At 43.8% G+C, this 26,291-nt stretch overlaps 1 protein-coding gene and 1 long non-coding RNA gene across 2 annotated transcripts in view; both read left to right on the forward strand.

Moving 5' to 3' along the window:
* The window catches only part of LOC111980328 (autism susceptibility gene 2 protein-like), a 614,157-nt gene that overhangs the window by 392,610 nt on the left and 195,256 nt on the right, over positions 1–26,291 (forward strand).
* LOC111980329 (uncharacterized) lies at positions 7,529–8,804 on the forward strand. Its single transcript, XR_002879425.2, has 3 exons — positions 7,529–7,706; positions 7,801–7,947; positions 8,489–8,804. It is a non-coding gene; the product is annotated as an uncharacterized lncRNA (long non-coding RNA).

Here is a 26,291-nt window from a genome sequence, read left to right on the forward strand (position 1 = left end):
TGTCAGCTGTTGACAAAGTGGATACATCTTTTACTAGGACATTTCAGCGTAAAAGGCGTTCCGTAAATCCAGCTTGGAAAACACAGTGGCCCCCTGGAGTGGCTCGAAGGCCRAGGAGATGAGTGGTAGCGGGTAACGGTTCTTAACCGTAATGTCATTGTGTCCGCGGTAGTCAATGCACGGGTGCAGTGTCTTGTCCTTTTTCTCCACGAAGAAGAACCCTGTGCCCGCGGGAGAGGAAGAGGATCGGATAAATCCAGMAGCTAGGGAGTCCCCAATGTAGGTATCCATAGCCTTGGTCTCCGGTCCCGACAGAGAGTACAGATGTCACCGGGGCGGCGTGGTGCTAGGGAGAAGGTCAATCCCGCAGTCATAGGGTCGGTGCGGTGGAAGCGACGTGGCCCGGGCCTTGCTGAACACCTCCCGGAGGTCTTGGTTCTCCGCAGGAATGGGCACCTTCCGAGCCCCCAGGAAGACGTCCCGGGGCAGGTTGGGCTGACTTCAGGCAATGGGCGTGGCAGAATGGGCTCCAGCCCATGATGGCACCAGTAGACCAGTTAATGAGGGGATTATGTTGTTGGAGCCAGGATAATCCCAATACCACAGGAATCAGAGGGACTTGATGAGCAGGAACTGGATAGCCTTGCTGTGGTTCCCCGACACCCGTAGGTTGATGGGAGCGGTGTTGTGGGTGACTCGGCCTATAGATCGCCCGTCCAGTGCTCTAACGTCCATGGGAATGGAGAGGGGCTGAGTGGGGATGTTCAGCTCGGATGCCAGGGTAGCGTCCAAAAAGCTCTCGTCGGCCCCATAGTCAATGAGAACCTGGAGAGATTGGGTTTGGTCTCCCCACAGCAGAATGGCATGAAAAGGGGTGCGAGCAGGGGAAGCAGGAATGTTCTCCATATAACCCACCAGAGTACTTGCTCCTACCGGTGAGGACACAAAAYGACCAAGAGTCCCGCAATACAGAAGACAACTCTTCGTGTCAATCCTGTATTGCCGTTCCTCTGGTGACAGCCCAGCTCTGCCTAATGGCATAGGCTCAGGAAGCGGTGACTCGGCCGTCTTCGGMGGCCCTCGAGGCAAGTCAGGAAGCCTCGGGTTCTCTCGGCAACCAGACAGTCGGGAGCTTCCGGGATGACTCGGAGGCAATGTGGGATCCCTGGGTGTGCGAGCGAAATCYAAATTCCTCTCCCTCCGTTGTTCCCGTAATCGCCTATCGATACGGATGGTCAAAGCGATGAGGGAATCGAGCTCCGTAGGTAACTCCTGGGCTGCGAGCTCATCATTGACTTCCTCCGAGACGCCGTGCAGGAACATATCGAACAGTGCTTCTTGATTTCAAGCACTCTCCGCTGCCAACGTGCGGAAATCCACTGCATAATCAGCTATACTGCAGGAGTCCTCCAACAGCCTCTCAGACAACCTGTGGAATTGCTCCAGCAAACGTCCAGCGCCCGGTCATGGCGTTCAGCCAACGTTTGGACCCTCTCCACAAGGCCACGAAGCAATTACTTCATAACGATGGTGGCCCCCTTTGTGGAGATGGCGTTGCRCAGCTGGCCCGGGTCTGCTGGGTCAGTCATGGCCAGTTCGTACTATCAGGTATCAAGGTAAGACCCAGATGCAGACTGTGACAAAGTAACAATGTTTAATACAGTAACAGGGGCAAAGGTACAGGACGTTAGGCAGGCTCAGGGTCAGGGGCAGGCAGAGTGGTCAGGCGGTAGGTACAGGGTCAGGACAGGCAAGGGTCAAAAACCAGGAGGACGAGAAAAGAGAGACGGAGGAAAAGCAGGAGCTGACACAAAAACGCTGGTTGGCTTGACAACCCAAGACGAGCTGGCAGCAGACAAACAGAGAACACAGGTATAAATACACAGGGGATAATGGTGAAGATGGGCRACACCTGGAGAGGGTGGAGACAATCACAAAGACGGGTGAAACAGATCAGGGTGTGACAGGAGCTCTAGAACAAAATATGTATTTRGTCTACACACTGTATTCCTGAAGAGACAAATATTCTCTGATTGCTCCTGTACATCTAGTTAATCTGTCCATCAAATATGGGTTCTTCCCCAATGCTTGGAAGTCTGCTGCAGTGATACCTGTTTTACAATCTGGTGACCGAACACTGGTGGAAAATAACCAACCTATAAGCATTCTTCCAGTGCTATCAAAATTAGCTAAAAGATGGGTGGCTGATCATCTGACTGATCACCTCATTCAGGGCAACTCCATACATCAAATGCAATTTGGATTCAGAACTAACCATTCTACCGAAACAGCCTATTGCTATTTTCTGGAGTGCATTAAATCTAAACTGGACATAGGTGGGGGAGTCTTTTTGGATCTTAAAATGTTCTTTGATACTGTGTATCATGAGGTCCTCCTATCCAAACGATCCTCCCTTAATGTGTCCAGTGAAGTCATTAGTTGGATGTATTCCTATCTGACAAACAGAAGTCAAAGGGTTCGTTTGGGGGACACTCAGTCGGACTCTCTTTACTATAACTTTGGGGTCCCACAAGGGTCAATATTAGGCCCCCTTCTGTTTACCATCTATATAAATGATCACCCACTTGCTTGCCCACAAGTTAACATGCAGATGTATGCAGACGATACAGTTCTGTATGTACACTCAAAAATAGACAATTGGTTGTTAACAAGTCAACTGAAGYTATGGTACATGTTTCTAAATGGATGACTAATTCTTGCCTGCAATTAAATGTCGACAAGACTGTTTGTATGTACTTCTCTAAGAAATCCATTGATTCTTCCCAACGAGCTGTTCTTGTTAATGGGGACAATCTGAAAGGTCTATATAACTTCAGGTATCTTGGCATTTAAGAAACATGTGAAGAAGGTGGTTTAGACGGTTAAGTTTGGATTATCCAACTTTAGGTTAATAAGTTACTTCCTCTGGAGGCCGCAAAACTATATATGCTATGATCTTCTCACATCTGAGATGTTGCCTCACACGCTGATCACAAGCAGGAGCTACTATTCTGAATCCAGTTGAATCACTCTACAACAAACACTTAAGATTTTTGATAACAAACCAAATAGTTACCACCATTGTCATATCATTTGCAAACATATTTGATTTAGTCTGCATAGCTTTAAGCAGTATGTAGATGCAAGCCTTGTCTTTAAGATCCTGCATGGTCTTGCCCCTCCACCCCTATGCCGGCATATCATGCTCAAGGAAAGCACCTCCAGGATAACAAGGGCAGTAACTAGAGGGGATTGTGTTGTCCCTTTTCAACACAGTAAAATCGGCCAATCGGCCTTGTCTGTTAGAGCTACAATATACTGGAATGCAATGCCCATAGACTTGAGAAGCTGCACTGATTATTGTACTATTATTGTACATTTGAATTGAAAACATGGCTAAAATCTATCCAAACCTGTACACAGGAGTTATYTGTGGTTCCTTTAATGTAAGACGACAGTTGATGATAGTGTTGTTGTTGTCGTTAGAATGATATATTATTGGATGTAATGTATTTGTATTTTGTATTGTTTTTGTGAGTATTTGTATTGTGGCTGTGTAATTATCCTTAGCTGCCCTGGGACTACGGGTACAAATTAGCTTTTGGCTAACCCCGTCCCATTTACATGGATGTTGCATTATGGTAATATTGATGTTGATTAATGTGCATTGTCCCCTATAAATATATATTTTTATAATTTTCCACACACAGTCTGTGCCTGTATTTAGTTTTCATGCTAGTGAGGGCCAAGAATCCACTCTCACATATGTACGTGTGTCACGCTCGTCCTCCTCCTCGTCTGAGGAGGAGCATGGATCGGACCAAAACGCAGCTTGGGTAGAATACATGTTTGTTTTATTAAAGAAAGACGAAGACGGAAAAACTCTTAACAAACTACAAAACAATAAACGACGTAAACAGACCTGAACATGAGAACTTACAGACAACGAAGAACGCACGAACAGGAACAAACTAACAAACGAAACAGTCCCATGTGGCACAAACACTGACACAGGAACAAACACCCACAAAACACACGTGAAACCCCGGCTGCCTAAGTATGATTCTCAATCAGGGACAACGATTGACAGCTGCCTCTGATTGAGAATCATACCAGGCCGAACACACAAAACCCCAACATAGAAAACAACACATAGACAACCCACCCAACTCACGCCCTGACCATACTAAATAAATACAAAACAAGGGAAAAAAGGTCAGGAACGTGACAACGTGGTTGAAAAGGGCATCAGTGTCTTAACAGCGCGATTTGCCAAGCCAGGATACTCAGAGCGCAGCCCTATCCAGAAATCTGGCAGTGGCTTCTGATTAAATTCAATTTTCACAGAACCGCTTGTTGCAATTTCGATGAGGCTCTCTTTTTCAGATATGAAAGGGATAACGAATCCAGTTGTTTGTGTCGTCYGTTTCAGGAAAGTAATTGCGCACCCAGCTCACTCAGGTGCTTCGCTATATCACGTTTGACATTGTCCGTAAGCTTGAGTTCATTTGCACACAAACAATCATACAATGATGGAAAGACCTGTGTGTTGTCCTTGTTGATGCAGACAGAGAAGAGCTCCAACTTCTTAATAATAGCCTCAATTATGTCCCGCATATTGGATATAGTTGAGAGTCCCTGTAATCCTAGATCCATATCATTCAGGTGAGAAAAAACATCACCCAGATAGGCCAATCATGTGACAAACTCGTCATCATGGAAGCAGTCAGACAAGTGAAAATTATGGTCAGTAAAGAAAACTTTCAACTTGTCTCTCAATTCAAAAAAGCGTGTCAATACCTTTCCCCTTGATAACCAGCGCACTTATGTATGTTGTAAAAGCATTACATGRTCGCTGCCCATTTCATTGCATAATGCAGAAAATACACGAGAGTGCAGGGGCCTTGCTCTAACAAAGTTAACCATTTTCACTGTAGTGTCCAAAACGTCTTTCAAGCTGTCAGGCATTCCCTTGGCAGCAAGAGCCTCTCGGTGGATGCTGCAGTGTACCCAAGTGGAGTCGGGAGCAACTGCTTGCATGTGCATTACCACTCCACTATGTCTCCMTGTCATGGCTTTTGCGCCATCAGTACAGATACCAACACATCTTGACCACCAAAGTCCATTTGATGTCATAAAGCTGTCCAGTACTTTAAAAATATCCTCTCTTGTTGTCCTGGTTTGCAGAAGAGGATGTCTTCCTTAATTGACCCCCCTATAAATGTAACGGACATATACCAGGAGCTGTGCCAGGCCCGCCATGTCTGTTGACTCATCCAGCTGTAATGCATGGAATTCACTAGCTTGTATGCGAAGCAGTAATTGTTTCAAAACATCTTTTGCCATGTCACTGATGCGTCGTGAAACAGTGCAGGTGTAGTACTGCTGGTAGTAGCAGTACACCCAGTAGAGCTGGTATGTGTCTCTATGGACGCGGGCCTTACTTTTTTAAACAAATGATCAATTCTCGAGAAAACGGAATGAGCAGCAGCTACGTTTGGCTACATATGGGCCGTTAGTGGAATTCCCGTGAGAGAGTAACGGTTAATGTGATTGGATGTTAATTATTTGACTAGGCTACCTGTATTTGACATTGTGTTGTTATTTCGCTGAACACTAGATGGTTTAATGTTATTTTTGGCAGTGAAACAAGGCTACTCAGGTGAGAAAAAAGCATCACCCAAGTGTATAGCCTCGTTGGAAAATCTAAATGGACTGTTTGAAAATGTGAATCACATTTTTATTTGGCATACCCCWGATGGCATTGGGTGTACTTTGGGAATAGCCGGTGTAGAGAATCCTGTCACAGCAAAAACCAAGCCATGAGGTCGAAGGAATTGTACATAGAGCTCAGAGACAGGATTGTGTCGAGGCACAGATCTGGGGAAGGGCACCAAAAAATGTCTGCAGCATTGAAGGTCCCCAAGAACATAGTGGCCTCCATCATTCTTAAATGGAAGAAGTTTGTAACCACCAAGACTCTTCCTAAAGCTGGCCACCCTGGCCAAACTGAGCAATTGGGGGAGAAGGGCCTTGGAGCCTTGGAACCTGATGGTCACTATGACAGAGCTCCAGAGTTCCTCTGTCGAGATGGGAGAACCTTCCAGAAGGACAACCATCTCTGCAGCACTCCACCAATCAGGCCTATATGGTAGCATGGCCGGAAGGTAGCTACTCCTCAGTAAAAGCCACATGACAGCCCACTTGGAGTTTGCCAAAAGGCACCTAAAGGACTCAGACCATGAGAACCCAAATTCTCTGGTGTGATGAAACCAAGATTGAACTCTTTGGCCTGAATGCCAAACGTTAAGTCTGGAGGAAACCTGGCACCATCCCTACAATGAAGCATGGTGGTGGCAGCGTCATGCTGTGGGGATGTTTTTCAGTAGCAGGGTCTGGGAGACTAGTCAGGATCGAGGGAAAGATGAACGGAGCAAAGTACAGAGAGATCCTTGATGAAAACCTTCTCCAGATCTCTCAGGACCTCAGAATGGGTGAAGGTTCATCTTCCAATAGGACAACGACTCTAARCACACAGCCAAGACAACGCAGGAGTGGCTTCAGGACAAGTCTCTGAATGTCCTTGAGTGGCCCAGCCAGAGCCTGGATTTGAACCTAATCGAACATGTCTGGAGAGACTTGAAAATAGCTGTGCAGCTACACTCCCCATCCAACCTGAAAGAGCTTGAGCAGATCTGCAGAGAAGAATGGGAGAAACTCCCCAAATACAGGTGTGCCAAGCTTGTAGCGTCATACCCAAGAAGACTTTAGGCTGTAATCGCTGCCAAAGGTGCTTCAACAAAGGACTGAGTAAAGGGTCTGAATACTGACATAAATGTAATATTTCATTAAAAAATATATATTAGCAAAAAACTTCTTTTTTTACTGGTTTTGCTTTATCATTATGGGGATTTGTGTGAAGATTGATGAATAAGGCTGTAACGTAACAAAGTGGAAAAAGTCAAGGGGTCTGAATACTTTCCGAATGCGCTGTACGTGTTCTATTTACAGAGTCCAATCCCATCAACATCTGCAGTGGAATGAACATCAAGCTCAGCACCCGGAACTAGTGTAAGTCACCTTTGCTAAATCTATCCATGACTCCATGATGAGCAAATAAATATACTGGAGCTAGGCAATAACACGGTCCATGTCTTGCTGTCATAGTTTCTGTGTTAATAAGTAGGTTACAACTTCTACTGTAGTTTTCTCTGTATTATGGAGGCGTAATTGATTGTTTATTCAAAGGTTGAAGTCTAAATTGGAGAAAAGTAGAGGTATTAGTAAGGAAGGGATAGTGTGGGTGACTGACTGGTGTCTGTTGGGGGTTGGTATTGTGTGTGAAGGTTAGTATGCATGATCTATTGGCACTAGGGGTGTGGGTGGATATAGTACCTAGTACTGGTCCAGAAGACACGTASTAATTGTACTGGTGCATGTCCTATATTGATGATCTAAAAGCAAATATATGTTGCCTGTCTTTGAAGGCGCTRATGCATATGTGTGCCTCCGTTCTCAAGTACATCTGTGACGTACACAGCTGGACAGAGGAGGGGGAGGTCCACTGTCAACACCCTGACCTGTACGATGATGATCGTGGCACGAAGAAGTGGCTGTCCGTGGACTCAGTTGTGACCTCTCGGCAGTTGTGTTGGACAAACGTTTGACAACAGATCTCTCACACATGGCCAGATTCAAACATACAGGTTAGTAGTCATCAATAACAGCATAATGTTTTCATACTTTCTATCAGAAAAGTCAAAAGTCTTTGTCTACTCTTTTTTGTCTTTGTCAACACAGGCCATCTGGAGGCATTCCACAATGCTCTACTGAAGTATACCCCAAAGCACCAGCGTTTTGGGCTCCTAGGCATGAAGGTGCGGACTCATCTTGCTATCCTGGAGCATAATGAGAATGTGGGACGCAAACAAGCCAGGACAGCCAAAGGTATTCATGAAAGCACAATCCCATCTTGAGARAAAAAAATCACAAATATACAAACCAAGTGCTCTTCAAACTTTTCACACCCTTACAGTCAGTTATTTGGCATGAGGGAGAGGGGCTGTTAGTATACTCTTCTAGCCTATGTACTCTATTGTTGGCAGTGCTTGTCTACYCAACAGCACAACTGTAGGTGCTCATATACAACTATACATGACTAGATGGTCTACAAGTCGAGCCCCCCTCAACCTTTTCACATCTTTGCTAACAGCCCATCTCAATGCCCCATTATTGACTCTGAGTGTAACAAAACACATACCAGTCTACTGTACCCCCTTTTTTCAGATGACATGGTTTCTTTCTTATATGCCTTTCTTGCAAACTCAAAATCCAACAATGCAATAATCAATAACAATGTATTACTAGAAAAAAGTGCACAAGAAATAAGAATGAGAAWTATTAAATACACAAAGTAAGTAAGTAAGCATTCTATATACAGGACATATATGGTTACACATCCTCATGATCAGTCTTCATGTCTTTCCAGTAGACTTGCAGTACAAAGAAATCTTCTGCAGAGGTCGAAGCAGTGGGTGGTGAAGAAAGTGTACAAGCCCAGAACCTATCACTCAGGAAGAGGCAAGACGGTGGTCTACAAGCAGCCAGAGTAACAGCTCTCCAAACCCAACATCCCTGCCGACAACGCCACAGCGCCAAAGCCTGCTAAACCAGCTGTCATTGCCCAATACAAGACAAGGTTCACCAGCTGAAGAACATTCTGGAACTTGCCTGGAACATTCAACCAACACAACATCTATATGCAGTTAGACTGATGTTGTAGTATAACACAGAATGCCCAGTATGCTCACAACTGTATTGTGGTATAGATATTTCTAGCTCTTGTGCATATGTATATAATGGAGTTTGATAAAATGTTTTATATAATATTTTTTACAAGTGTACTGACAAGTTACTAAATGTTTACAGTTGCATCAGAAACCAATACTGCCCTACCAAGCAAAAGTGCAGTAACGGCACATTTGACCAAAMATGACTTACTGACATTTTTTATACATTAAATACATGCTTTATCGTGTGGACAAATTTCCTGCTTCCATTGTGTTGTGTTATGGAGAAAATGGGRGGAAAGGGAAAAAGCAGTAACGGCCATCACTCACGTTAGCTACTGCCTTTTACCTCGGTTTCACAGAGTTTCGGGCTGCAGTTTCTATGGTTTAACTTGGTATTATATATTGTTCTTTGCTGATACAAGTATCAACCTATATGAAACTGACAGCCACATATAAATAAACCTATGAACAAATAAACCTATAAAAAAAATTGTCATGGAAACATAATCCAGTGGGCACACCAAGCAAGAAGGCGGTAACTGCCATCAGAGGAGGGTCAATATGAAAAAAAACAATAACATGATAACCACATCTCCAATGATCTGCCATTTGGCTAGACAATAAAAAAACTTGAAAGCAATCTTTTTCAGTTCCACTCTCAGCAGTTACTGCTTTTTTGCTTGGTAGGGAAGAATAAAGTGTTGACTTCAACTTCTGGATCAATTCATTGTGATATTCATGAAATGTATTTGGACATAAACTAGCTATAATCCTACTGCTAAAACAAATGATTTGTTTTACCTTTATTTAACTTGGCAAGACAGTAAAAAAAAATCTTATTTACAATGACAGCCTAGGAAAAGTGGGTTAACTGCCTTGTTCAGGGGCAGAACGACAGATTTTTACCTTGTCAGCTCGGGGATTCGATCTTGCAACCATTCGGTTACTGGCCCGACACTAACCACTAGGCTACCTGCCGCCTCTAAATGCAGGGAGTTGGTGTATTATTTCAACTTTCATTTGTTGGCAAGTAAACATGTTTCAATAATACAGTAGATTAGTCTGTCAATGTAGCAAATAAGTAGACATGGCTTGTATTCAAGACAAAATGTATTTACTCTGGAGACAAAGGTGAATTTACACAGCAGTATGCAGGAGCAGTTATTGCAATGTATGACATATACAGTTGAAGGAAAATATACTACAGGCAATACTTGTATATGGTGTGTTTGGGGGGTGCAGTGAGGTGTTCGGAGTCACTTTGATACAAGGGGRGACTGTTGTTATGGGGCCTTTCACAACTCTTGAGTCATCAACTGCTTCCAACATACTGTCCATCGTGTGAAGGATAAATTGCTCGAATGGCTCCTACAACACATGCAGGCAAGGGGACTCAGTGTTCTCTGCCTAGCTTCTCCCCACATAGAAATAACTCACAAAATAATCTGTAGATAACCAAGCGGTATTGTCTGTAAAAGAATGACAAAAACACTTAGACTTTCATGGGCAATCGTTGTGTACTGTCTGTATTCCTACTGTAGCAGCACGATGCAGAACATGAAATCTCACAGACATTAGCTAGCTAGCTACAACAAACAAGTCTAGTTACTCAAATAATATTATGAGTCATTTATCCAGTTTCGCTCTTAATGAGATGCACTGAGGCTAGCTAGGCTAGCTAATGTTAGCTAGCTAGCTATAACATTAGGCTACAGTACATTTTGGGTATAGCAAACAAAGCTAGCTAGCTCAGCTTGGCTAGGTTGGCTTGTAGTGTACTAGCAAGCCCCGTTAWGGCTGAATTGATCACACAATTATACTGTACTGAATGACACTGCCGCGTGTAAAAATAGAGCTTATATTGYTAGCTAGCTACTGACAGCAAAACATCTTAATAATTTGTCATTTGCCCTCCTGGTCCAGCTGGTCTAGGATGCCCTGCCAGTTGATCTTGGAGGTTCTAAAGAACGTCTCCAGCACCCCTCTATCCATATGTGCGTCAAATCTTCGTTGGTCTGTCACACACACACACACGATGCATGGGATCTGCAGTTCGTTGCAGCACAGATATCCCTATTCTGTCGGCATGGCTGGACAGCACCCGCATAGGCACCACCAGTCRGRGATTGACTGTGGCTCTCTATTGCTTGCTTCCTATTGCTCTCTTCAGTGTATTCCGGCTCAAATTAATAGGGCTGTATGTCCCTGTGTAAAAAAACGTGGTCCTGCTCTTCTTGGAAAGAGGAATCATCAGAAGCAGCCATTGTAATTATTTAGCTATCTCAAATAGACAGTGGATGGTAACATAGCTTCTGTAGAAACTAACGCCCCCATTTTGAAAGCTTGCCTTCAAGGGTGGGAGCACAATTGGACAAGAAAGTAGGACTTCCGTCAGGCTGTATTCTTTACAAAGCCAGGGAAAATTGGTCAGCCTAGATATCCTGCAATGTTGTGTCAGATATGAACATTGTTGACTCTATTGAACAAGGACAACCATATATACTCGCTGCTAGCGTGATCGCGCAATTGGCGAAACACAAAGGCCACAATAATTGCTACAAAACATGACCCAAGTGCATAAGGTGTCTACGGATTTWAAAAAACAAGGCAGTAGGTGGCAAGCAATGCTATCGCTGTGGGAAACCAGGTCACGGGTCACAGAACTATGGGGCTTTCGAGTCATCATACCACCACCACTGAGAAGGCAGGTGCTTGAAAAAATMCATTCAGGGCACTGTGGCATGGTGCGAATGAAGGAGATTGCATGCAGCTACTTTTGGTGGCCAGGTTTGGACGCAGCTATCGAAGACAAGGYCAAGTCATATCTGCATGTCAAAAGATGAGGAACATGCCTCAGCTAGTGCCACTACATCCATGGGACTTCCCAGAGGAGCCTTGGCAGTGAGTCCACATAGACTATGCAGGCCCACTTGAGGATTGTATGTTCATAGTCGTAGTTGATGCACACAACAAATGGCTRGAGATCACAGTGATGAAGAGCAGCTCAGCGAAGAGCTACGGTCAAGTTGCTTTGGATTACCAACGCAACTCGTTAGCGATAATGGCCCACAACTGGTGTCTGAAGAGTTCCGGTCATTCATGGAAGCAAATGGAATTCAGCACATCAAGCCAGCGCCGTATCACCCTGCAACGAAGGCCTCACTGAAAGATTTGTCCAGACGATGAAGCAAGCTTTAAAATCTTCACAAGGGAACGGGTCCCTGAATAGGTGCCTAAACACCTTCCTGTTGACCTACAGAAACAGTCCCCATGCTACAACCAAAGTCGCACCCACGTCAGCCATGATGAAAAGACAGCTTCACACCCGACTCAACCTCCTGAGACCTCCTTAGACTAAACAGGTCGTACAGACACAACAGAGAGCACAAGTGGAGAGACGAAGCACAGCAAAAGACCGAAGCTTCAGACCTGGAGAGGGAATTATTGCTCGGAACTACTGCAAAGGTCCAAAGTGGATACCAGCAACAGTGGTCACACAAACAAGCCCTGGGGAACATAATCTGGAGGAGACACGTGGATCAACTGTTGCCAGGAACAAACCTCAGAGATGACAAACCAAGTCAAGTGACAAACCAAGATCAGCTACTGGAGACCTACCATGACTACAAGCCATTACCTGAACATCCACTGCAGCAACCTACAATTTTTGAAAGTGCTACAGACTCACCTGAACCAGTCAGAGTACCTACTCAGGGTACTGTTGCACCTCAGTCTGGGCATACACCATCACCACTCAGACTCAGAGACAATGTGACTGTAGACTCACCTGTACGTCGTCATTACCCTGCAAGAGAAAAACGACCCTCTGAAAGGTTGAATATTTTAGTTCAGACTAACTTCCGATATTGGGGCATAATACACCCCAGGGTTAAGTTCCCTCTTTCCCTAGTTCAGGAAATGTTATTCTGAAAAGTTCCTTTATGTACATTAAGAGAACTGTTGCGTTAAAAAGAAAATAATATGCAAAACAGTGAATATTTACTTTTTCCGTATGAGGCATCAAAAGTAAAGGGGGAGGAATATGTTGTGTCCCGTGCTCAAAGCGAGGTTCATAAATATATCGTGTTCTAGTTTGTCCCTTTCCAAAATCATGGGCATTAATATGGAGTTGGCCCCCCTTTGCTGCTATAACAGCCTCCACTCTTTTGGGAAAGCTTTCCACTAAATGTTGGAACATTTCCGCAGGGACTTGCTTCCATTCAGCTTTAAGAGCATTAGTAAGGTCGGGCACTGGTTAGGCCTGGCTTGCAGTCGGCGTTCCAATTCTTCTCAAAGGTTTTTGATGGTTGAGGTCAGGGCACTGTGCAGGTCAGTCAAGTTCTTCCACACCAAGCTCGACAAACAATTTATTTATGGACCTCGCTTTGTGCACGGGGCATTGTCATGCTGAAACAGGAAAGGGCTTCCTCAAACTGTTGCCACAAAGTTGGAAACAGAATCGTCTAGAATGTCATTGTATGCTGTAGCATTAAGATTTCCCTTTACTGGAACTAAGGGGCCTAGCCCGAACCATGAAAAACAGAGGCAGGCCATTATTCKTCCTCCACCAGACTTTACAGTTCGCACTGTTAATTCGGGCAGGTAGCATTTCTCCTGGCATCTGCCAAAATCGCCCGTCGGACTGCCAGATGGTGAAGCGTGATTCATCACTCCAGAGACTAACAATTCTTGTGCTGACGTTGCTTCCAGAAGCAGTTTGAAACTCGGTAGGGAGTGTTGCAACTGAGGACTGCACTCTGCTGTCCCGTTCTGTGAGCTTGTTTGGCCTACCACTTTGCAGCTGAGCCATTGTTGCTCCTAGAGGTTTCCACTTCACAATAACAGCACTTACAGTTGACTAGGGCAGAAATTTGACTGATTTGTTGGAAAGGTGGCATCCTATGACGGTGCCACATTGAAGGTCACTGAGCTCTTCAGTAAGGCCATTCTACTGCCAATGGAGATTGCATGACTGTGTGCTCGTTTTTACACACCTGTCAGCAACGGGTGTGGCTGAAATAGCCGAATCCACTAATTTGAAGGTGTCCACATACTTTTGTATATATAGTGTGTCTGTATAACAGCATATTGCTGCCCTATTATGTGGTCTGAATGTAGTGAAAAGTGGATATTTTATTTGGGAAAATAAGAAACCGTAAGTCCTGCTGCTTGCACAGTCAGTATATACAGTATATCACAAAAGTTAGTACACCCTTCACATTTTTGTAAATATTTGAGTATATCTTTTCATGTGACAACACTGAAGAAATAACACTTTGCTACAATGTAAAGTAGTGAGTATACAGCTTGTATAACAGTGTAAATTTGCTGTCCCCTCAAAATAACTCAACACACAGCCATTAATGTCTAAACCGCTGGCAACAAAAGTGAGTACACCCCTAAGTGAAAATGTCCAAATTGGGCCCAAAGTGTCAATATTTTGTGTGGCCACCATCATTTTCCAGCACTGCCTTAACCCTCTTGGGCATGGAGTTCACCAGAGCTTCACAGGTTGCCACTGGAGTCCTCTTCCACTCCTCCATGACGACATCACGGAGCTGGAGGATGTTAGAGACCTTGCACTCCTCCACCTTCCGTTTGAGGATGCCCCACAGATGCTCAATAGGGTTTAGGTCTGGAGACATGCTTGGCCAGTCCATCACCTTTACCCTCAGCTTCTTTAGCAAGRCAGTGGTCRTCTTGGAGCTGTGTTTGGGGTCGTTATCATGTTGGAATACTGCCCTGCGGCCCAGTCTCCRAAGGGAGGGGATCATGCTCTGCTTCAGTATGTCACAGTACATGTTGGCATTCATGGTTCCCTCAATGAATTGTAGCTCCCCAGTGCCGGCAGCACTCATGCAGCCCCAGACCATGACACTCCCACCACCATGCTTGACTGTAGGCAAGACACACTTGTCTTTGTACTCCTCACCTGGTTGCCGCCACACACGCTTGGAACCATCTGAACCAAATAAGTTTATCTTGGTCTCATCAGACCACGGGACATGGTTCCAGTAATCCATGTCCTTAGTCTGCTTGTCTTCAGCAAACTGTTTGCGGGATTTCTTGTGCATCATCTTTAGAAGAGGCTTCCTTCTGGGATGACAGCCATGCAGACCAATTTGATGCAGTGTACAGCGTATGGTCTGAGCACTGACAGGCTGACCCCCCACCCCTTCAACCTCTGCAGCAATGCTGGCAGCACTCATACGTCTATTTCCCAAAGACAACCTMTGGATATGACGCTGAGAAMGTGCACTCAACTTCTTTGGTCGACCATGGCGAGGCCTGTTCTGAGTGGAACCTGTCCAGTTAAACCGCTGTATGGTCTTGGCCACCGTGCTGCAGCTCAGTTTCAGGGTCTTGGCAATCTTCTTATAGCCCAGGCCATCTTTATGTAGAGTAACAATTCTTTTTTTCAGATCCTCAGAGAGTTCTTTGCCATGAGGTGCCATGTTGAACTTCCAGTGACCAGTCAGTATGAGGGAGTGTGAGAGCGATGACACCAAATTTAACACACCTGCTCCCCATTCACACCTGAGACCATGTAACACTAACGAGTCACATGACACCGGGGAGGGAAAATGGCTAATTGGGCCCAATTTGGACATTTTCACTTAGGGGTGTACTCACTTTTGTTGCCAGCGGTTTAGACATTAATGGCTGTGTGTTGAGTTATTTTGAGGGGACAGAAAATTTACACTGTTATACAAGCTGTAAACTCACTACTTTACATTGTAGCAAAGTGTCATTTCTTCAGTGTTGTCAAATGAAAAGATATACTCAAATATTTAGAAAAATGTGAGGGGTGTACTCACTTTTGTGATATACTGTATATATATATTATAAATATTCATATTTATATATAAACACATTACATTAAGTAATGACTTTAAGAATGATTACCTGCTGCTTTCAAAGATAATCAACCTACCGCACTAGACCAGATCATGTGAGTGGAGTTGAATTGTTGGAAATCCCACTCAGTGCTTGCACACCACTCCAGCGCTCCATGTACTTTCCTACTGCTCCACTAAAAACTACTCCATGCTCACAAGAAAAAAAACTCCTGTTCCAAATTTGCTCCATTCATTAAATGAATTTGGGCTCCCGAGTGGCGCAGCGGTCTATGACACTGCATCTCAGTGCTAGAGGTGTCACTACAGATCCTGGTTTGATCCCGGACTGTATCACAACTGGCCGTGATTGGGAGACCCATAGGGCGGCGCACAATTGGCCCAGCGTCGTCCGGGTTAGGGGAAAGTTTGGCTGGGTAGACCGTCATTGTAAAATAAGAATTTGTTCTTACCTGAAATAATAATAATGTCACGCCCTGACCATAGAGAGCCCTCGGGGTTCTCTATGGTGTTTTAGGTCAGGGCGTGACTAGGGGGGTTTCTAGTTATTTTAGTTCTATGTTGGTGTGTGTGTATGGTTCCCAATTGGAGGCAGCTGATATTCGTTACCTCTAATTGGGGATCATACTTAGTGTGTCCCTTTTCCCACCTGTGATGTGGGATATTGTTTTGTAATAGTGCCTATGTCCGCTATGTACTGCACGATCGTTTTCTCTTTGTTGTTGTTGGAAGTTTCACTATTAATAAAATGTGGAACTACTCACGCTGCTGCGCCTTGGTCCAATTATTTCTACGACGGTCGTGACAAATAATACAAAAAAATCACAATTTAACCAACATCCATCTATTTTTGTGACTACCTGGACCTACCAATTGGTTTTGAAGTATTGAAACCAAACCATTTGAATAAAAAGTATCTGAATTGACATGAAAAGGTGAATGTAAGAAGCGCACATAATTTCAAATAGGCTACATGTCAAATTAAACAGCATTTAATAGATAGATCAGGAGCCAGACAGGGAGCCTAAGAAGTAATGGAAATGAATTATTCTTGGCTATATTATTTCAATTATTTCAAGGCTATAGCCTACAAAGAAATACATTGTGAAGCTTTTGCGAGTGTGACACAATAGCCTGGTAGGGACATAAAGCACTCAGCATTTAAACGTTTTGTTCTATTAAATCATTATAGGCTATAAATTGTGCATATAGGCTGTGACTTACTTAGAATGAAATACAAATTAAATGAAAAATGACTTAGTAGTGCCTTTGAATTCATTTTTAGAAACACTAGTTTGGCCAGTCTTTGGCTTCAGGCCTTCATGGTCAAATTGTTGCAAAGAAACCACTACTTAAGGACACCAATAATAAGAAGAGACTTGCTTTGGCCAAGAAACATGAGCAATGGACATTAGACCGGTGGAATCTGTCCAAATTTGAGCTTTTTGGTTCTAACCGCCATATCTTTGTGAGACGCAAAATAGGAGAACGGATGATCTCTGCATGTGTGGTTCCCACCGTGAAGCATGGAGCAGGAGGTGTGATGGTGTGGAGGTGCTTTGCTGGTGACACTGTCAGTGATTTATTTAGAATTCAAGGCACTCTTAACCAGCATGGCTAACACAGCATTCTACAGCGATACACCATTCCATCTGGTTTGCACTTAGTCCCACTATCACTTGTTTTTCAACAGGACAATGACCCAACACATGTCCAGATTGTGTAAGGGCTATTTCACCAAGAAGGAGAGTGATGGACTGCTGTATTAGATGACCTGGCCTTCACAATTACCCGACCTCAACCCAATTGAGATGGTTTGGGATGAGTTGGACTGCAGAGTGAAGGAAAAGCAGCCAACAAGTGCTCAGCATATGTGGGAACTCCTTCAAGACTGTTGGAAAAACATTCCAGTGAAGCTGGTTGAGAGAATGCGAAGAATGTGCAAAGCTGTCTTCAAGGTAAAAGGGTGGCTACTTTGAAGAATCTCAAATATAAAATATATTTTGATTTGTTTAACACTTTTTTGGTTACCTCATGATTATTCTACAATGTAGAAAATAGTCAAAATAAATAACAATCCTTGAATGAGTAGGTGTGTCCAAACCTTTGACTGGTACTGTAGGTAGGCCTAAAGGTTTTTAGACAAAATAACCCAATCAAAACGGAAATCTCCTTAAACGTGAGAATATACCAGGCCTATTGGGCCAAAATCAATTATGGCCTATTGTATAGATAATAGAACGAAACTGAATGAAACGTTTAAGAGATCAGAGTTTTTGATTATAAAYACTTTTCTACAATGACACACTTAGTTCTACCCGCCACTATCTACCCACCACTTTCCTTCCTTTTAGCATGTGCACATAGTAAGTACACCATCATTCTTTTGGGATGTGTCTTTTCAGATTCCACAATGATTCTTTAGTTGTGGACACTACATCACCACACTCCCTCTCTTGCTCTTGGTCCTCATCTTTGTAAGTCACCTTGATTAAGCACCTGTGTGATTTATCAGTTTCTTTATGAAAATATTTAGCGAACTCCATGACAGTAGCTAAAGCAAGGGGCTATGGCAGCACACAAGGAGACTATAAATGCATGCTGGGGTGGACATGCCCTGAGCTCGTGAAGTGAGCTCTACTGGAGCGAAATTGAAGCGGGCGAGAAGCCCGACGCTCCAGCCTTTTGGGAATCTCGCTCCACGCTCCAGTCAAATTGGGCACGTTCTGCTTCTCGCTCCGCTCCTCTCACATCCTCTGCACTAGAATAAACTTCACTTGCGTCATCCTTGTGGTATAGAGAGATAAACATGATAACGCTTTCACTGATTGTACATAAAGGAAGATAGATCCTACATGATGGAGTGCTTGCTTTGTTATCCAACTGATATTGTGTCCTTTCGGTCATCCTGTGAATCCTGCTGCTCACAGCTATATTGAACTTTTCTTTCCTTAGGCTTGATGGATGGTCTTGTGAAATGAAGCATTTGACATGAACTTCTGCCATATGCCTGTAGTTCTGGCAAAAATATTTAGAGAAGCTCTTTTCCTTCGCCAAATATTTAGCCATCTGCTCAAGTCTTTAACCAGCGGCATCCTGGGACTTCATGAAACCCTCACTGTGAAGTCAAATGTCTTTCTAACATCTCTCAAGTCAAAACAATTACACTGAGCTGATTTACTGGTTGTAACAGTCACGTGCTGTGCCTTCAGGAAGTTTCACACCCCTTGTCACTGGCCGACACACAACACCCCATAATGTCAAAGGGGAATTGTTTTACTTTCTTCTTACAAATTAATTAGAAATAAAAAGCTGAAATGTCTTTAGTCAATAAATATTCAACCCCTTTGTTATGGCAAGTCTAAATAAGTTCAGGAGTATAAATGTCCTTAACAAGTCACATAATAAGTTGCATGGATTCACTCTGTGTCCAATAATAGTGTTTAACAGGATTTTTTWAAATTACTACCTAATTTCTGTACCCCACACATACAATTAATTATCTGCAAGGTCCGTCAGTTGAGCAAYGAATTTCAAACACAGATTCAACCTCAAAGTCCAGGGAGGTTTTCCAATGCCTCACAAAAGAAAGGCACCTATTGGTAGGTGCAGGCACTGAATATCCATTTCAGCATGGTAAAGTTATTAATGAGGATGGTGTATCAATACACCCAGTCACTACAAAGATACAGGTGTCCTTCCTGACTCAGTTGCCGGAGAGGAAGGAAACCGCTAAGGGATTTCCCCATGAGGCCAATGGTGACTTTAAAACAATTACAGAGTTTAATGGCTGTGATAGAAGAAAATAAAGGATGGATTAACAACATTGTAGTTACTCCACAATACTAACCTAATTGACAGAGTGAAAAGAAGGAAGCCTGTACAGAAAACAAATATTCCAACATGCATACTGTTTGCAATAAGGCACTGCAAAAAACTACAAAGTATTGTGTTTGGAGCAAATCCAATACAACACATTACTGAGTACCCCTCTCCATATTTTCAAACATAGTGGTGGCTGCATCATGTTATGTGTATGCTTATAATCGCTAAGAACAGGGGAGTTTTTCGGGATAAAAAAGAAACGGAAGGGAGGTAAGCACAGGCAAAATCCTAGAGGAAAACTTGGTTCAGTCTGCTTTCCACCAGAAACTGGCAGACGAATTCACCTTTCAGCAGGACAATAAAACACAAGGCCAAATCTACACTGAAGTTGCTTACCAAGATGACATTGAATGTTCCTGAGTGACTTAAATCGGCTTGAAAATCTATGGCAAAACTTGAAAATGCCTGTCTAACAACGATCAACAACCAACTTGACAGCGCTTGAATAATATTTTAAAGAATAAGGTGCAAATATTGTACAATCCAGGTGTGCAAAGCTCTTAGAGACTTACCCAGAAAGACTCGCAGCTGTAATCTCTTCCAAAGGTGATTCTAACATGTATTAACTCGAGGTTGAATACTTATCTAATCAAGATATATTTGTGTTTTATTTTTTATTTTATTTAGTATTTTATTTAGTATTTTGTGTAGATCATTGCCAAAAAATTACAATTAAATCCATTTTTATCTCACTTTGTAACATAACAAAATGTGGAAAAAGTAAAGGGGTGTGAATACTTTCTTAAGGCAATGTATTTATTTGATTTGGGCCCAGCTCCACGACAGGGCTAACAGGGGCTAAACCCCCTCAGTTCAAACATGAGCCCACTCAGTTTTAGTTTTAGGTCCTTATATAAAAATAGCTAAAAAGTTAGTGATTGACTGACAGGTTGGCGCAAAGAATGGACAGGGTGCGGGGAAGAAAATGCTTCTCATCTCTGTGGTAGCCAAAGTGAATAATGTGATACACCTCCGCCAGTAATATTTGATTTGGTTTATAAGTGCAGGTCTCTCCGCTATGCCGACAGTGCTTACTGCACCGAAACATGGAATGACTTTTGGGGCGTCCACAGCTACATGCGAGAACAAATGTTCCACTTTGACAAACGTGTTCAGTCAGCACAGAAGAAGCATCCTACACCCGAACAAAGCTCATCTAATCCAACTGGCATTTGAGGGGGCTCTTATGAGAAGATTTAGGGAAGAATGGAATGATCAATTACTCAGGAAGTTCTACCGAGCATCAAGGAGGCTGCAACTCTTTTGAAAAAATTGGGGCGACATGTAGCCTAGTGGTTAGAGCGCTGGACTTGTTGCAAGATGGAATCCCTGAGCTGACAAGGTCAAATAAAATCTGTCATTCTGCCCCTGAACAAGGCAGTTCCTAGGCTGTCATTGAAAATAAGATTTTGTTCTTAACTGACTTGTCTAGTTAAATAAAGGTAAAAACATATTTAAAAAAAAAAGGTAACATTGAAACAAGGTAGCTGGTTGGTTTTGATCAAAATCTTGCTTTTAGTGTGTAGGGCGCTGTCCATGGTGCTGATAGAGCACAGCAGAGATGTTCACTTCATGGTCAAAAGCATTTGAACTTTTATGTTTATTGTGATATTTGTGTTATTTTATTTTAACCAGGTAAGTTGACTGAGAACACGTTCTCATTTGCAGCAACGACCTGGGGAATAGTTACAGGGGAGAGGAGGGGGATGAATGAGCCAATTGTAAACTGGGGATTATTAGGTGACCGTGATGGTTGAGGGCCAGATTGGGAATTTAGCCAGGACACCGGGGTTAACACCCCTACTCTTACGATAAGTGCCATGGGATCTTTAATGACCTCAGAGAGTCAGGACACCCGTTTAACGTCCCATCCGAAAGACAGCACCCTACACAGAGCAGTGTCCCCAATCACTGCCCTGGGGCATTGGGATCTTTGTTTAGACCAGAGGAAAGTGTGCCTCCTACTGGCCCTCCAACACTACTTCCAGCAGCACCTGGTCTCCCATCCAGGGACTGACCAGGACCAACCCTGCTTAGCTTCAGAAGCAAGCCAGCAGTGGCATGCAGGGTGGTATGCTGCTGGCAAATATAGTGTGATATAAGCAGAATTCAATATAATTCCAATGTAGGAACCCAAATGATCCAGGGTATAGCTACTTATCGGTATGTTTCATCATAGAAATAGATACATTCTATTATGGTTTTCTTGGTAGCCTATTGGTTTCCGTTGCTGTAAATGGAACTGTACCTATTGGAAACGTTTTTATGGTAGGCTAGCATTACTTAATTGATTACGTGGGTCAAATTTGATTGATTTAACTGTTGTTTTGTTCTGTTCGCATTCATTTGTTCGCATTCGCAGTTGTGTCGGTATTCTAAGCCAAACTGCTATTCAGTATTTCTGTTTGCATGCATGAATGAATAGGCTACTACTTTCAGCATTTAGTTTGCATTATTTTGTCAAGAGAGATATGTGTATGGCTGCATTCCCATAGGCTGTTTGTAATAGTTGAATTGCCCTATCTATCTTGTAGCCTATATTCATTACCAAAACGGCCTTGCTGTAGGGCGCTGTCCATTGTGTTGATACTGCGCAGCCGAATTCAAAAGCATTCAATTATCTCAAAGTCTCAGCATTTGAACTTTATGTTTATTGTGGTAAAGCGTGATTATATAAGCAGAATTTAATATAATTCCAATGCAAGAAGCYCCCAAAACATTACCCCCTCACAGACCCCCCTTTATCCTGGCGCTGGGTCTGATTTTATTATCCTCTAAATCATCATCGTGGTTTTAGGATATTTGTCCTGTGAACTATTCTCATGTCACTGAATGACGGCTGATTTTGTCATTYCACCAACAAAAATGTGGGGGCGATGAGAATATTACAGAAGCTTACACAGATAAGGAAAATTATGTTTGGCAACTGTGTGTTTTTTWGTATGTACGTGTGTGAGCTTGTGTGCATGGATGAAAGTGAAGACGTCTGGATGGCTACAGCAGCTGCTGGAGTCAGATAGTATAAAGTTCCTCTTCCCTAGTGCTTACTCTCKCCAGTTTATATAGGCCGCACAGCCCGCTGGCCGGGTGAGAGAGAGGCACAGAGCTTTTATAACCCTAACCTGCAGTCTGGGCATGCACTACCTGCACCAGCCAGCACCGGAGAAGAGATGGCTTTTGTATGGAGAGGTGGAACATCATTATGCAGTACGCGGGACACCATTATTAGCCCCATTACACACAATGACAGCCAGGCATTCATTCTCCTCTACCTGCTTTTTAAAACGACCAATAAATAACGAGAGGCTCCAGCTAGCAGCCTTAGAGAAATAGGGAAAAGGTAATTACGGGCTTGGCCGCCATTTGTCAAAATTATTTCATAATCTCGGGTCGCAAGGAGAATTTTTGCTTAGTTAATTGTAGACGTAACCAYTGAACATAAATTTCCATTAGGAATCAATTTGTTACCCTCCGCAGCCTGTGACCCCACCCCCTCCCTGGCTGGTTGGTTGGCTGTTGGTCTTGTTTTGACCAGCATGGTTAGTAGAGCTACCATAGTAGTTTATTAGAATGGAATCCAATAAGCTTCACATACACTGCTTTATTGTTACTTGGTCATGCATATATAGTACAGTAAGCTCATGGTTTATCGAATCATTTATGCCTCTAAATATCCATGTTATGACACTAATACACAAGCTGCCTGACTCGGGCTGTGCTGGGGCTGGCCACCCAAACAGAAAGAAAGAAAAAAAGAGTGATTGTTCCGGGTTGAGACGGCATGGCATGGCTGTAGGATCTATGACTCACAGGTACCATGTTGTCTGGCCCCCACAGACAACTCTAATTGCTTTACATCTGTACAAAGGTTTCTTCTAATCGGGCCTTCTGCCTCCATTTGTCTTGCTTTCAGTCTCCTAGTGAACGGCCTTAATTGATCTTAGTGGGGCTTTTTCTCACCAGTTTGCTCCCGGGCTTGAGCTAGGAAAACCCTGCACSCTCTCAGAGGGGCGTGGACAGGAAGTCAATACTTTCTTTTACCTTTAACACTTTAATTAATGTTTTCCTGGGAGGGGGGGGGGGCTCTGTGAATAGAGGTCTCTAGCGGCCTATCGACAGTTGCTAAGACAACCCCCTCTTCTTGGTTTCCAGTTAGAACGTAGAATTTCATGAAGGCTTGTTTGTGTGGGGGTCTATGAGTGGGTGTAGGTGGCGGTGTGTTGCTCTCTTTTAGAAAAATATTGCTTTGAGAGACATGAGTGATAAGTAAAGTTTATCGGTATCCTATATCTCTTAATTCATGAATTCACTCTTAATTAATTCCTTAATTCCTAATTATCTGAGGATATTAGGCTGGGTTTAAACAGGCAGCCCAACTGTGATCTTTTTTCCCCCCACTAATTGGTCTTTTGACCAATCAGATCAGCTCTGAAAAATATGTGATGTTAAAAGATATGATGTGATTTGTCAAAAGACCAATTAGTGGAAAAAATATCTGAATTGGTCTGCCTGTGTAAATGCAGCCTATGTAGGGAAAGAGTCCTGGCTTATTCCCACATCTGTCTTTTATTGGTGTTCAGGGCTTGGCAGTGGCACTGTATCTGTACAAACAGAAGATGAGATAAGCCCATCATTTTGGGTTGACATGTTTGCATTTGTTTGCTCTGCAAGAGTATGTTTTCATCAACACATTAGATAACCATACAGCATGTGTGCACATTGCTTTCCAATGAGCTTTTCCAAATTCATTCCGTGATTTGGAAGATGGCTTATGTCAGTTGTCAGAAAGCATTGCTTCCAATTAGTTATTCCAAATTCATATCATGGAAGATAGCTTTTATTCGTTGTTAAGAAAGCAACACCAATTACTGTTTACCTTCAGTAGAAGTGCGGCTGTGGTCCCTGGGATGTAGACGTGTGACCCCGCCCTCTGCCTCTTTATCTTCCTGCCCTGCTCACACTTGTCTTTGCACAGCGATAACATCTTAAGTACACTGCTCATTGAGCCACACTCCACATCTCTTTTCTCAGATAGCAGTCATTTCCTGTTTATAAACCAACCCACAACCACCTCTTAAATACAAGCATATATACAGCCCCTGTCTGTATGACCACAGAGTGGAGGAGTCTACTGGGCCAGCACCAGAGGTTGTAAACCTCTCTGTCTTGACACAGCTAATCAGCTGCTCCTGCAAGCTGTGTTTGCTCATAAACGCTTATGTTTGTGTTGAAACTAGCTCGTTATAGGAACACATCCATTACTCATAAACCTGCTCCAGGAGCCCCATGAGTGTAAAAAGTGGAATATCACATCAATTCATTGAACAATGACTTGAATATAGCCATGGTAGCTTGTGAGTGAGTGACTGTGAGCAACACAGTGAGGGCCTGCTGCCGTCAGCCATCCGGGGGCCTGTGGAAGTCTGTCTGTGGAAGTCTGTCGCGGAGGGCTGTGCTCCCTCCCTGTGTTACCCGCTGAATGACTGATGGAGCTGGGCTGCCAGGACTTAAATAGCATCTCTAAGCGTCCAGCTGCTCCCYGCCACGCTCCACTTCTCCCCAGATGGCTCCGAGACGTTCCAGCAGCCCTCCGGAGGGCCCGGCCGCTCATGAGGAAAGTGTTATGGAGTGGCTCTCAGAAGCACCAGGGAGGACCCCTCCCCCCCTCCACCCCCGGGCCCTGCGCCCAAACCAGGGGAGGGCCGCCCAGCCCGGCCGCCGGCCTGTGCAGCCTCGCCGGCCAAATCAATGGGGGACAGCAGATGGCTGTTGCTGCAGCATGGGCCAGCAGGCTGAGGCTCTACACCCCGGAGGAGGCCTGGAGAGACAGAGAGAGCACATGCCACGCCTGACCTGGGACGCCACAGATAGCTCCCTGGAGGAGCGCTCCTCTCATTGGCTTGGAGCAGGCTGCTCTGCTCTCATTTGCCCAAAGCAGATGACCAGCAAAGCCTGGCCCACACTAATCCGCCAAAATGGCCTGGAGAAATGTTTTTGTTGTATTATCCCTACATGAACATCTTAAATAAGTGTGCTGTTTTCTCAACTTTAAAAGTTCATGCCAACACTGTGTTTGTATTGGCAGAACAAAGTGAATTCAGCCATTGAGATTTCCTAGAAAACAGTTGGTGTTAATATATTGTGTGTCTGCTGAAATGTAGAGCCTCAGTGCAACAGTCCCTGACCTTGTGCTATGTGTTAAAGCAGGGCTATTCAACCGGGGGTCCACAGACGTACTGCAGGGGGTCCGCGAAAACATATGAAGGGGATATTCTCCTATTTTACAGTAGAAACGAGAGGAATATCTTCCTTCTATTGATGTCACATGTATTTCTTAACTCCTAATATTGAGCAAATTACACTCATAGGAGCTAATTACTCTCAGTGGAGTATTTGACATAGGCTTTGAAAAAGTACCAGCCAGTACCAGTCATGGCAAGTGCCTCTGGCTTCTAGTAAGCTTTCTTGACTGGCATATACATTCTTACAAAAACATGGCATTTTTGGGGGAAAAAGGCTATGTTAGAGTTTACACATTCTCTTCCAATTATAATGTAGGGAGGTGAAAATATTTTTGCCAATATATGATGGTGGTACCCTGGGTCTCAGGTTTGCCAGGACAGAAGTCCCTGGGCAAGAAAAAGTTGAAGTCTCTGTGTTAAAGTGATGGATTGGCCACTCCCAAACAATCAGTTTTACGCTGCAGGACATTGACAGGGCTTTTGTTTTCTGCTTTGGCATTACTCTAGCATATACA

The sequence above is a fragment of the Salvelinus sp. IW2-2015 genome, linkage group LG20 (assembly GCF_002910315.2).
Source record: "Salvelinus sp. IW2-2015 linkage group LG20, ASM291031v2, whole genome shotgun sequence".
Taxonomy (NCBI): Eukaryota; Metazoa; Chordata; class Actinopteri; order Salmoniformes; family Salmonidae; genus Salvelinus; species Salvelinus sp. IW2-2015.